Source organism: Mus pahari, chromosome 13, assembly GCF_900095145.1.
Source record: "Mus pahari chromosome 13, PAHARI_EIJ_v1.1, whole genome shotgun sequence".
Lineage (NCBI taxonomy): Eukaryota > Metazoa > Chordata > Mammalia > Rodentia > Muridae > Mus > Mus pahari.
Window position 1 is genome coordinate 5,953,045 of NC_034602.1, and position 11,177 is coordinate 5,964,221.

An 11,177-nucleotide genomic window follows, 5' to 3' on the forward strand; every position below is an offset into this window, starting at 1 on the left:
AGGGAGGCAGGGATGGGCTGGACCTAGGCAGATACTCTTGATCTGGAACAGGGGATCAGTGCCTGGGATTCCTGTAGACAACAACTTTCTCCAAAAGGCAAATTCTTTCATGTGTCATAGGTTTCATTTATTTGATGGAACTTGCAAAAGAAAATTCCTACCTTCTTTGCTTCAAGGAAGGTCTGTCTCTGTGATTAGCCAGCCTTTCAGAGGGCTGCCCAGTGATTCAAACAGCCCCAGTCATAAACACTTAGCAGCAAGGGGATCTAGGATGTGTGAGTGAGTGTGTGAGTGCCTGTGTGTGTGTGTGTGGGGGGGGGGGGTCTCTTGGCTTTCCTTCTGTCTTCGCTGCTTCACCTCCATTACTATTCATTACTATCTTTCTTAACTACTAACATTCCCCAGGTTTAAAAATCGGAGTAATAACTGCTCTGGTCTAGTCTATTCTTTTCTAACAGGGGATCTTTCACAAGGCAGAAGAGCCTTAGTAAGCAGCACCTGCCTCCAAGTCTCCCCTCCCCCGTCTGCCACAAAGCAAAGCTGTGCTTCTAAACAGCATCTAAATGTGTGCTACTGCATTTATTTGTTGTGAATTGTTTTTGCATGACTGGATAGAGAATTTCTACTTTTAAATACTGTGTAAATACAAATTAAACCAATATTTAATATTTTCCATGGACTTATACCAACCAGGGCTCAAACCTGAAAAGAGGTTTAGAAAAACTGGATTTTGAGACCATTCTCACCATGAGGGCCCAAGTATTTCTTCTTGTTATTTGAAAGGAAGAGAGAGAATACACACCACAGTTAAGCAAAGCAGGGAGAGACACCTTACAATAATAATGAGGCTCAGCCAAGTGCGAATGTTCCCAGGAAGAAGGTGAAGAGGAAATTCAGATCTGGAAGCAAACATCTGAACACTACTCAAGTTAGTAAGGGGGAAAGGGGAGCACAGAGCATGTTAGGCTACATGTAGCTCTTTCGTCTAAGGTAAGTGGTTATTTCGGTATCCTGTCTAGTTGATGGTTTCCTTCTCACATGAACAATGCAGGGATGGGGTCGGTACCTAAGGGGCACCTACCTAAAGGCTCTGCCAGTGTCCTTTTGAGCCTGTATCAGATTTTCCACATTTGAACCTGAACCCACCCCAGGTCAACAGGATTTTTCATCATTTCCAAGTATTCCCCAGTTTGGATGGTAGTCTTTGTTGTTATTCCTGATAATAGCAACAGTAAATGAATGAAAAACCATTGGTACTGAAGAACATCCAATAAAAAAAATCCAAAGAGCCTAGATTAAAAGTAACTACTGAGATAATTGGGAGCCTGCAAAACAGGCTGGAGGGATGTACCAGGTGAGATACTGCCAATCACAGTTTCCTTAATTCTACTGGAATATTACAAACAGCTTTGTCTACAGCCTAGACCTGGATCAGTGTTGCAGCTAGGTCTTGGTTGCCCAACAAACACTCCCTGAGTCTTAACAACCAGAACTTCCCCTGCGTTGCATGGGAATATCCGTAGCTGTCCTATTGTAAGGCACACATGGATGATTAAGAACACTTGGCTAAGGAGCAAACAGATTTTTTAGGTCACGTGTGTGGAGATGTCACCATTTAATAACATGACAAAATCTATCTATCACATAGGCACGAACACAGAACAATATAAAGAGGTTAACAGAAATTGATGGCATCCCAAGTTTAATTTTACACTGGATCGGAGTCTTTGGTGATTGAAATAGACAAAGATTTATAGGGTTATCTTGTTGAAGAGGCTGTGCTAATTACTGGCACTTGTCATTTCTCTGTAGCTTTATCTAAGTCAAGAAGGCTAACTAGCTGCTTTCCCCCACTGTGCATTGTTTGTTCAGAAGCTTCTGCTGAGGAAGCCTGTATTCATAACTGCACCTCATTATTAACAGGTTCATAAATAAATGAGTCCTAATATTTTTCTCTGCATTTATGATAGGGACATTTGGTCTACAAAAGATTATACTTGTCTTTAATAAAAATAGGCAGTTGTACATGAAGCCTATTAGGCCCTTGTTACTCTGGAGGAGGCGGAAAGGGGAGGAACTGGAGTTTAGATATAAAGCAATAATAATAACCTGGTGTGCTGGCTCATGCTGAAGGCAGAACACAAGATGAGCTTCATGGCTCTGCCCAGCCACTAACTCTGCAGCCTTCTCCGCTGACCTTCAGATCTCTACCATATAAAGGTGAAGAACTTTAACTAGGATTCATCTAGAATTTTTGTATTACAGTATGACTAGCTAAGTATTACAAAGGATATATATGTATATATGTATATGCATATATATATATAATTTTGTATGTTATATATGTCTATGTATAAACAATAATATGTATATCATATATATACTATATCATATATATATACTATATCATATATATATTATATCAAATATATATGAAAGTTTTTCTTTAAGCTCAAGCACAGGCTGCTTCAAACTGCTGGAGTGATCTTCCTGATGCTGGACTAGTGAGTCAGTAATACTGTGTTGGGCAGAGAAAGACAGTTTCTTTAAAGACTTGTTCCTTTCTTACTGTGTGAGGAATGATGACCATAACTGTATGCTCAGAGTCATCCTAGTGCAGAGACTTTGAATGGAATAACTGTTGAGCATAAGGAGTCCCAGTTAGTCATAGAGGAACACAGAGCTGGCTACAGTAAGGAACGAGGCTGGGATCCTAAGATCTTACAAACAAGACTTGCTGGCCCTTGGGATGAGAGTAGAAAGGGAGGAGAAGAGGAGGCCAAGCAAGTCAGGTACCAGGAGGAGGCAGCTGAAGAAGCAAGAGCGCAGAGGGGATGGGTGAATGTTACATCAGAGATGGTGGCCGCACAGAGATACCACACACATTGGCTGGTACATAGGTCAGTGTAGAGGCAGCATGGGTATCTGAAGAGAGCTCAGGTTGAGACAATGCAAGGGAATGTGCCTTGGGAAAGCCCAAACCAAGTTATAAGTGGACCCTTCTAGAAGCAGGTTCTTTGGAGTGTCACAGGATCTGCCTGAACAAAAGAAGAAAGAAGATCCAAGGTAGAGTAGAAAATTCAGACTCTGAAAGCGCAGAGAAAAGGTCTTTGGAGTTGCCAGGAGAAAAAAAAAAACAGATGCAGAGGGTCACAGGGATTCTAGTGCCTGGGCCAGGCTAGGATGACAGGCAGACACAGGTGTAGAGTTGACAGCCCTTAGCCATACATACCTAGGACATATTGAGGGAGCCCAACCTCTTTTCCTGGGCCTCTCTGGACATGATGAGGTTTGAATGAGCAGCATTGGGTTTCAAAGTAAAGGATCAACAGTCGAGAGAAACCAGAGAACGAGCTAGAACCCAGTGTACCCACACCTGTGCAAGTCCATTGGTATTTTTCTGCCTTATCTTAATTAGTTTCAAAAATCTAAGCTTACAAATGTTTCTGGGTACATAACTTGTGTACATAATTTTACTGATAAAACAGAACGACACACCTCAAAATCATTGTAACGGAACAATATGATACCGCTTGGTGTCATATATGACAATCATCAGAAAATGCCAAACTCAGTAAGAATATAAACACTTCTTATGCTCATGACAGTCAAAGTGTTAATATTTATTAGCTGATTTTGTGGTACTTTGCCCAAGTCCTTTGTTAAGGGAAAAAAAAAACAAAAACCAAAGCAAAACCAACTCTGGCTATCCCTCTGCTCTGAGGGAGCTGTGCTCCCCAGGGAGTTTACCTGAGATGGCAGGGGATCCCTATCTGTGCCCTGCCTGCTTTCCTTGGCACTCCTCACATGGTTAGCAGGGTTCTGAAAAGATGTGTGTGTGTTTAAAGGCACCCTTCTCACTTGAGGACAGCCAGTTTGCACTTGTGTCCCTCTCATTTGCACATGAAAAAATTCATCACTGTGTATACAAATGCCAAATTGCAATGCAAATAGGCATTTGTGTGCCCAATTACCCATTTTGTGTGTTTGCAAAACGGATGTATGCTGGCAAATTCTGCAGGTGTGAGTTGGTAGACTGCTGGAAATTTGGCTCCCACTGAGTCAGCACCAAATAAGGTGATGTCCTGACAATGTGTCTGCAAGGAGAACACCCATCTGAAGGATAGCTCTCCAGTGCAGTAACTGGGGTAGACAATCTACAAAGAAGGAGGTTAAAGACAATGGAAAGCTGTACAAAATGGAAGAACTGGGGTTCTATAGCTGATGAGTTATACATCTGAGAAACATTAAGGCTCTTCCATGCATGATCCCAACTTCTTGAGTGACAAACTTTTAAATCCAGAAACACATTTATTTAGTTATTGTACTGTCCTGAGAAACCATAAAAAGAGACCTGCCTGCTCAACAACCTCCCTTTTAAGGGTATAACTTGGTTGGTGCTACAAACACAGTGCTGTCCACAGATGTCTAGGATTTGCTTGTTTGCGTGAATGAAACTTATATCCCTTTGATTAGTGATTCTTGCTTTGGTCTCTCCTTCAGTTCTACAAACCACCACCCCATCTTCATTCCATGAGTTTGATTGTTTTAGATTTCTCAGGTAATATTTGTCTTTTGCTGACTGACTTCTTGCACTTAGCCTATGAATGCCCTCAGGGTCCATCCATATTGGTGCACATAGCCATGAGTGTATTGAGATTGGACAACTTTACATTGTGTGTGCGTGGTATCATGTGATCTCTGTCCGTGGGCATTTCAGGCATTCTCACACCTTTGTAGCTGTGGGAAGTGTTGCAATGAACATACGAGCTAATACTCTTCTAGATCCAGATTTTATCTTTTTTTATTGGCTAAATACCCAGCCCAGAAGTGGGATTTCCTGATCATATGGTGGTTCTAGTTTTAATTTCCTGAAAAGCTGCCATGTTATTTTCCATTGTGGCTGTTCTGTTTAGCATTCCACCAACAGGGTACCAGGCAACCCTATTCTTCTCTGCATATTATCTTTAAAGTGTGATTCTAAGAATAATCCCAGCAGGATTTAGAATACCCTGCTGTGCCCCACCGCTTATTTCATGGCCCTGCAAGCCTGCCTCCACGCTGAGCTCTGGCTCTGCACCAGACCTTTTGCTGTAAAAATTCTTAAGCAACTGAGAAGCAGCAGTAACCATGCCCTGCTCTGGAACGTTCCAGCAATGGGGACTTCCTGGGATCTGCCTCCTTCCCTGCCGAATGAAACCCATGAGAATCTCAGGAAAAGTTCTGTTGGAGAAAGCACAAGGAGAGGTGGAAGGGAGGGAGGTGCTGACAGGCAAGAGCGATGGTCCTAGCTTTAGGGTTTGCTTGATGATTTGTTTTTTGTTTCTCAGATGAATCTAGCTCCAAAAGGGTGCATCCAGGAATTCAGTGTTTTCTGGGCAAATACTTGATCCACAACCCCCTCACTTCATTTGCATTAAAAAAGAACAAGGTGATCTGTCAAAAATATTTTTAAAAAGTAAGGCTTTTTGTGGTTATTATTTGTTGTTTTTGTGGGTTCTTTGTTTCCTTTTAGGTTCCTGATTGTGAGAGTCATTTAAATATCACTGAGGTCATCATATAAATTTCATTTTAATTCTCTTTTTATTTGTATCTAATATAACCTTAGCTTTCAAAAGATCAGAACAAAATACAAGCAACCTGCTTGATCATAAAAGTACTTCTTTCCTTAGGATGTCAGTAATTCTCAAAATTGCCTGAGATATTTGCTAGATATCAGAGATGGGTAATGTAGTATTTTAAGTGGCAGAAATGCATTAGTATTATGTAAGTACATGGCCCTTAATGTACTAATCTCAGCAATATGTGGAATGAAGACTTTCAGTAACACTTATTTTAAGTGTCCTCTGAGAAATGCTAATTTACAAAGAAATACCTATGGAAGTCCACATGACATCTACATGAATATCAAATGAATTCATTTTGATCAATGCTATTACAATGAATATAAAACAGATTCACAAAGATAGAATCTTAAAGTGCTACCAAATTTTCTTTTACTATTACCTGTTCTATGTTGGTTAGTGTGTGTGTGTGTGTGTGTGTATACATATACACATATATGGTAAAAGTGTATATATATATATGTATATATGTATACAAAGATGTATATATTTATACATATATGAATCTACCAAAAGTGTATGTCCACAGTAATTACTTTATTGGGAAGGAACTCTTTGAAATATTCTATTCACACATGGAGAAATTATATGTGCAAAAACTTATATTTGCATTTATAAAATTGCATTTTAGATAGTAACAAAATTTGCATAGTGAGAACAAATAAACAGGGTTGAGATTTAAAAAAAAAAAAAAATACATAAAAGATGGTTCCACAATAGTATCCAAAATTTACCCAGTTATTTCCAGAATCCAGTGGTTGCTTAATTGATTCGTATTATCTGTTAGAACTCAGTAGTGGCTTTTGTGGTTTTCCAATGATGATAATTGGACAGTTGACAGGTGGAGAATGGATAAATGAATAGGTAGACAGTTGTAAGAATTGATACTTAGATATTATATCTAAATGGTCACAATTTTTATTTGAAGTGTTTAGGAAACCTGAAGTTTTAGGGAATATATTCTCCATTTTTGCAAACCCTTTCAATGACAAATTGAAGTTCACAGACAGTAGATATTCCTTAATCTTTTAGGCTAAAAAGATATTATCAATCACTAGGGTTGGAGTACCATGACTATGGTCTGCTTAGAATTTCAAGACACTAGTAAGAGCTGGCCAATGAAGGGCTCCCAGACAAGTCTAGCAAGAGCTTATGCTCTGTGACATACCACTGCAGATCACAACAGCGGTGTGACTGACCCACAGCCTGCTCTAACCCCTACACCCCGGTTCACTCATAAGCCCTTATTCCTCTTCCTCTGACTACTTCCCCAAGCCTGGACCAGTGAGTTCTTCCTCATGTCTAGCCTGGGTATTTATTTGCCATCACTTCATAATTGTTTATCTCTCTGCTTCCTGCCTCCAGTTAGTCCTACATTCTGCCAACCAGCCTATCAGATATTGGATTCTATGACTCAAATGTTTAAAACCTCTCAGTCACTCCCTCTCATCTATGAGGTTCAAATTGAATATGTTGTATAGTAGTGGGCAGGCTTGGCTAGACTATCCAGCTATGTTCCCTCCACCACGTGTTTTGTGTTCTAGTGGAGGTGAATCACTATGGTCTTCTATTGTTTCTGTTTCTGCATGACTCCCACTGCCTGGCAGATCCTCTCTTCAACTGTCTGCCTGCAAACCCCCTACTAACTCTTTGAATTGCAGCTCAAATGCTCTTTCTTCCGGTGGTCCGAGCCCCCTCCCTGCCCTCACTGTCATCTGACTCCCATCATCTCCATAACAGCTCTCTTCCCCAAACACATAATCCTCTGTTAATGTGTCCATAGGGTGACCATAATACAAAATGTTGAGCCAAGAATAATATTTTTTGTCTCCCAAGCCATTGCCCAGTGTCCAGCACATAATGTTCATTCAATGGGAGTTAAGTAGATAGACTTGCTTCCTAAAGATTCTGTTGTTCTTTCTGTTGTCCATGCCTTAAACAAACATTGAGAAATCTGCACTCACAAATTGCACTGTAAGAACCACTCTGTTTTTAATTGACTGGAGAACACATTCTGAATATATGTAGCCAAACATACAAGTCTAAGTCTTACCTGGTCTCCAGTTTCATCCACCTCTCCTGGAAATCAAATTCCTATAACAATTATCTGGAAAAAAAAAAAATGGCTAGCCAAGACTGACCTCTTACATGTCAGGAATGGCACTACTGTTTTTATGCATGTTACTTCATGAAAATCTCATGATTGAATCTCACTCATGATACAGATGAATAGAGAGTATGGTGGCCATTTAGGTGATGCAATCAAGAATGAAAATTAAGAATGGGAGCTCACCTTTAAGCCTGGATGGCTCAACTCTCAGGCATTTGCCCCAAGACCATCACCTTTGTTGAGCATGGCAGAAGCTTCTACACTTCTTGGATTAGAGAACCTAACAACTTCAGGGAGGAAAGTTCACTGTATGAGTCCAACAGTCAAGATCAGCCACCCACTACTCCATCTCTTAGATCCACCCGCATCAATAAAGGCAGTTTTCCTTTGCCTTGGAGACTTCCAATGAAAATCCTCCCACGAATTAACCATTGGGCATTAATTCTTCAGGCTTCACCCACTTCCGGTGAATATACTTGCTGTCATGATTTTAAAAAATGTATTTTAAGGGACTTACAACATCTTTCTACTGTTCCTTTTTGTAGAATGAAAAGTGATACCAGCTTCACTTTCAGCCGTGATGAAGAGTTTGCAAATTGGACACAGTTGGCTTCTGGTCTTTACTTGATTTTCTTAATTGACTTTTGTTGTTTGCAAGACCTGGAAAACATCTGAAATGGACAGAAACAATGCCCTTGAAATGCACTGGCCACTTGGAGCTTGAGCAACTATTGGGGGTAGAAAATTAAGCAGCAGAATGGTTGCAAGGTTCTGGAAGAAACTAGAGAAGGTTAAACAGGGGTAGTGAAGAAGAGCCTGACACCAGACCTACTGGTACACCTCTCTCTGGAAGCAACACTGCTGGACACCCTAAGGCCACTGATGTCCTTGGCCCTGTGTAGAGGTCTCCTTAAACTGACTCCCATTTGCCATTATCAGAGCAACAATAACAAAGGGTGTTGAGACAAAAGCAGAACCTTCTGTCAATATCTGTGAAGGTCTGAAAGACCCTGGCAGATGACAACTTCCCTGTTCCTCCCCCACCATGTTGTGTCATTTTTCAAATTTCAACAAGGTGAGGGAAAGAGAGAGACAGAGACAGATAGACAGAGAAATAGAGACAGAGGGAAGAAAGTGAGAGTGAGAAAGGGAGGGAGGGAGGGGGAGAAAGAGTCAGAGGGAGAGAGGGAAGGAGGGATGGAAGGAGGGAGGGAGCCAAACTCTGACCTGCCTTCCAGATGGTCAGGAGCTATTCCTGGCCAGTTTCTCTTCAGCTGAGCATCCAGTCTATAAGAGAAACAAATTCCAATTAAAAGTCTCTTACTGTATTTCAGATCATATTTGCTACATGTAAATCTTCCAAATAGTTTCTCTATTTTGGCAAACCCTTATTTCACATTTATTAAGACAAAGTGCTGTTGAAGGGCTCTGACACTGGCTGGTAACTTGTGTCTGTCCACAGGTGTCATATTTTATGCAGGAAGAAAGGTATTCTTCTGTCACTGTCTATGTATAACTATGGATGCCTGGAAACAGATGACTTTTGACTGCTGATCAGAACCGTGCTTTAATCAGTTACTGGCCTGTGATCAATAATTAATCACACTATTCTGTCTAGGTAATAAATAATGGGGAAAATAGCAATGAATATATAGTTGGTCAGATTCTCCCTGGGGCAGAACAGAGAAGGACCAACATGAAAGGCTGCCTAGATCGCCCTGTAGACTGTCAACGAACAGCTTTAGTGGAAATTCCAGTATGGATAGGGCTGTTAGTAAAGGAAGAGTTGTCACCAACAGTTCTTCTCAGACCCCTCAGAACTAAATAGTCCTACCTGGACCAAGTCTGTGAAAACAAATGAAGAATGGGCTGAGAGCACTGTAGGACATGCTGTGCCTCTCCTATCAGACCTCCTCCTTTGGAGGGAGAAGCACCTGGGTGGAAACAGGAGTACAGACCTAAATCTAAAACAATGTGTTTTATATTGTAATGTGTATAGGTTGAAAAGTGTGGGCAATTATAACCTCATACACTGGGTGTTACAAGAGTATATAGACCTAACCATTTAAAAGTGTGATTATGGAATATTATTATAGAAAGAATAATTATGTTAGTTCTCTATTGTTGGTAGAAAATGACCTCAAAGCAGTAATGTAAAACAGGATACAATAATAATCTCAGAGTCTGCCAGCCAGAGATCAGGGGACACTGGCTGGAGAGCTCCTAAGCAGGGGCTCATGGATCTGCAGTCACAGTGTCAGGGGGAGGAGGGTCTGTTGCTTGCATTTGTGTGGCTAGCTTACCTGTTGCCCTTAAGAGTCATTCCTTACCCTTTGCAATGAGCATTAGAGTAGGAATGGAGAGAAGAGACTGTCACTGGAGGCAGCAGAGTGGATTTAACATGCTTTGGTACTGCTGGCATCAATAGAGTTTAATGGAATTTTTTTTTTTTTAACAGCTTAGGTTTTTCCAAGGGCAAAAGTGTTGAGCTATCTTTTCAAACATGTGGCTACACCTAAGTTTTACTTATATTTTTTACAACCTGCTAATACAGATGACAAAGTCCTATATTTAGTCTATAATAATGTTAATAGTAATTTTTTTAATCTGAGAATTACAGTACCTTAAAAATAATATATTCTCCATTGTATTATTTTACCTGTGTTATCATTAAAAAGATATCGCAAAGTGATATTAGCAAATTGCCTAATCAGTTTAAATGATCTGTTTTGAATCAGAAGTTACTTTTTTTTTAATTAAATGTTTCCTTCTTAAGACTTCAACCTTCCTACATTCTGAGGAAGTAGAGCCAAACACTGAAGAAGTGCTCTAATAAATGTGATACCTTCCAATGCCTGGCTCTGTCTTTCTTGCCTAAGAAGCCCAACATTGCCAGAGTAGCTCACATTGACCCCAAAGGCAACTGGTCCTACAATCACTGACAGCCATGCCACGACAGAGAACAAAAAGTACCTCCAAATTAATTTGAAGAAGATGATGAAGAAAATCTCTTAAGACTATCCAGCCATACTTGGAGCAAGCAAACAAGAAAACATAATTCTTATGTATCTGATAATAATCTACGTATCCATCCGTCCATCCGTCCATCCGTCCATCCGTCCATCCGTCCATATGTTCTTGCATCCTCTCCCTGCTAATGTGTTTCTGGAAGACTTGGTCTTAGGCTTTACAAAGAGCCAAACTCTATTCAAAACTGTAGTATTGGCCACTTTGCCTTTGACCTTCTTCATGGTTTACTTCATAGTCATGGTGTTTCAGGTATTCTTCTTTAAATGTCATCTTTGACTTATAGCAGTATGTCTTGTAAAGAGTTCTCATGGTGGCCCCACTCCTCTGCCCAACCAAACACAGGAATGTATCCTGAATAGCGCAAACTACAGTAAAGCATTCGAGAGAACCTGACCACTGAGATGTTCAGCATC

General features: G+C 40.5%; 1 long non-coding RNA gene across 1 annotated transcript; it reads left to right on the forward strand.

Annotated features, from left to right (window-relative positions):
• The first annotated feature begins 931 nt into the window (after positions 1–931).
• LOC110330247 lies at positions 932–10,583 on the forward strand. Its single transcript, XR_002380951.1, has 3 exons — positions 932–990; positions 5,331–5,431; positions 8,280–10,583. It is a non-coding gene; the product is annotated as an uncharacterized LOC110330247 (long non-coding RNA).
• Positions 10,584–11,177: the final 594 nt, after the last annotated feature.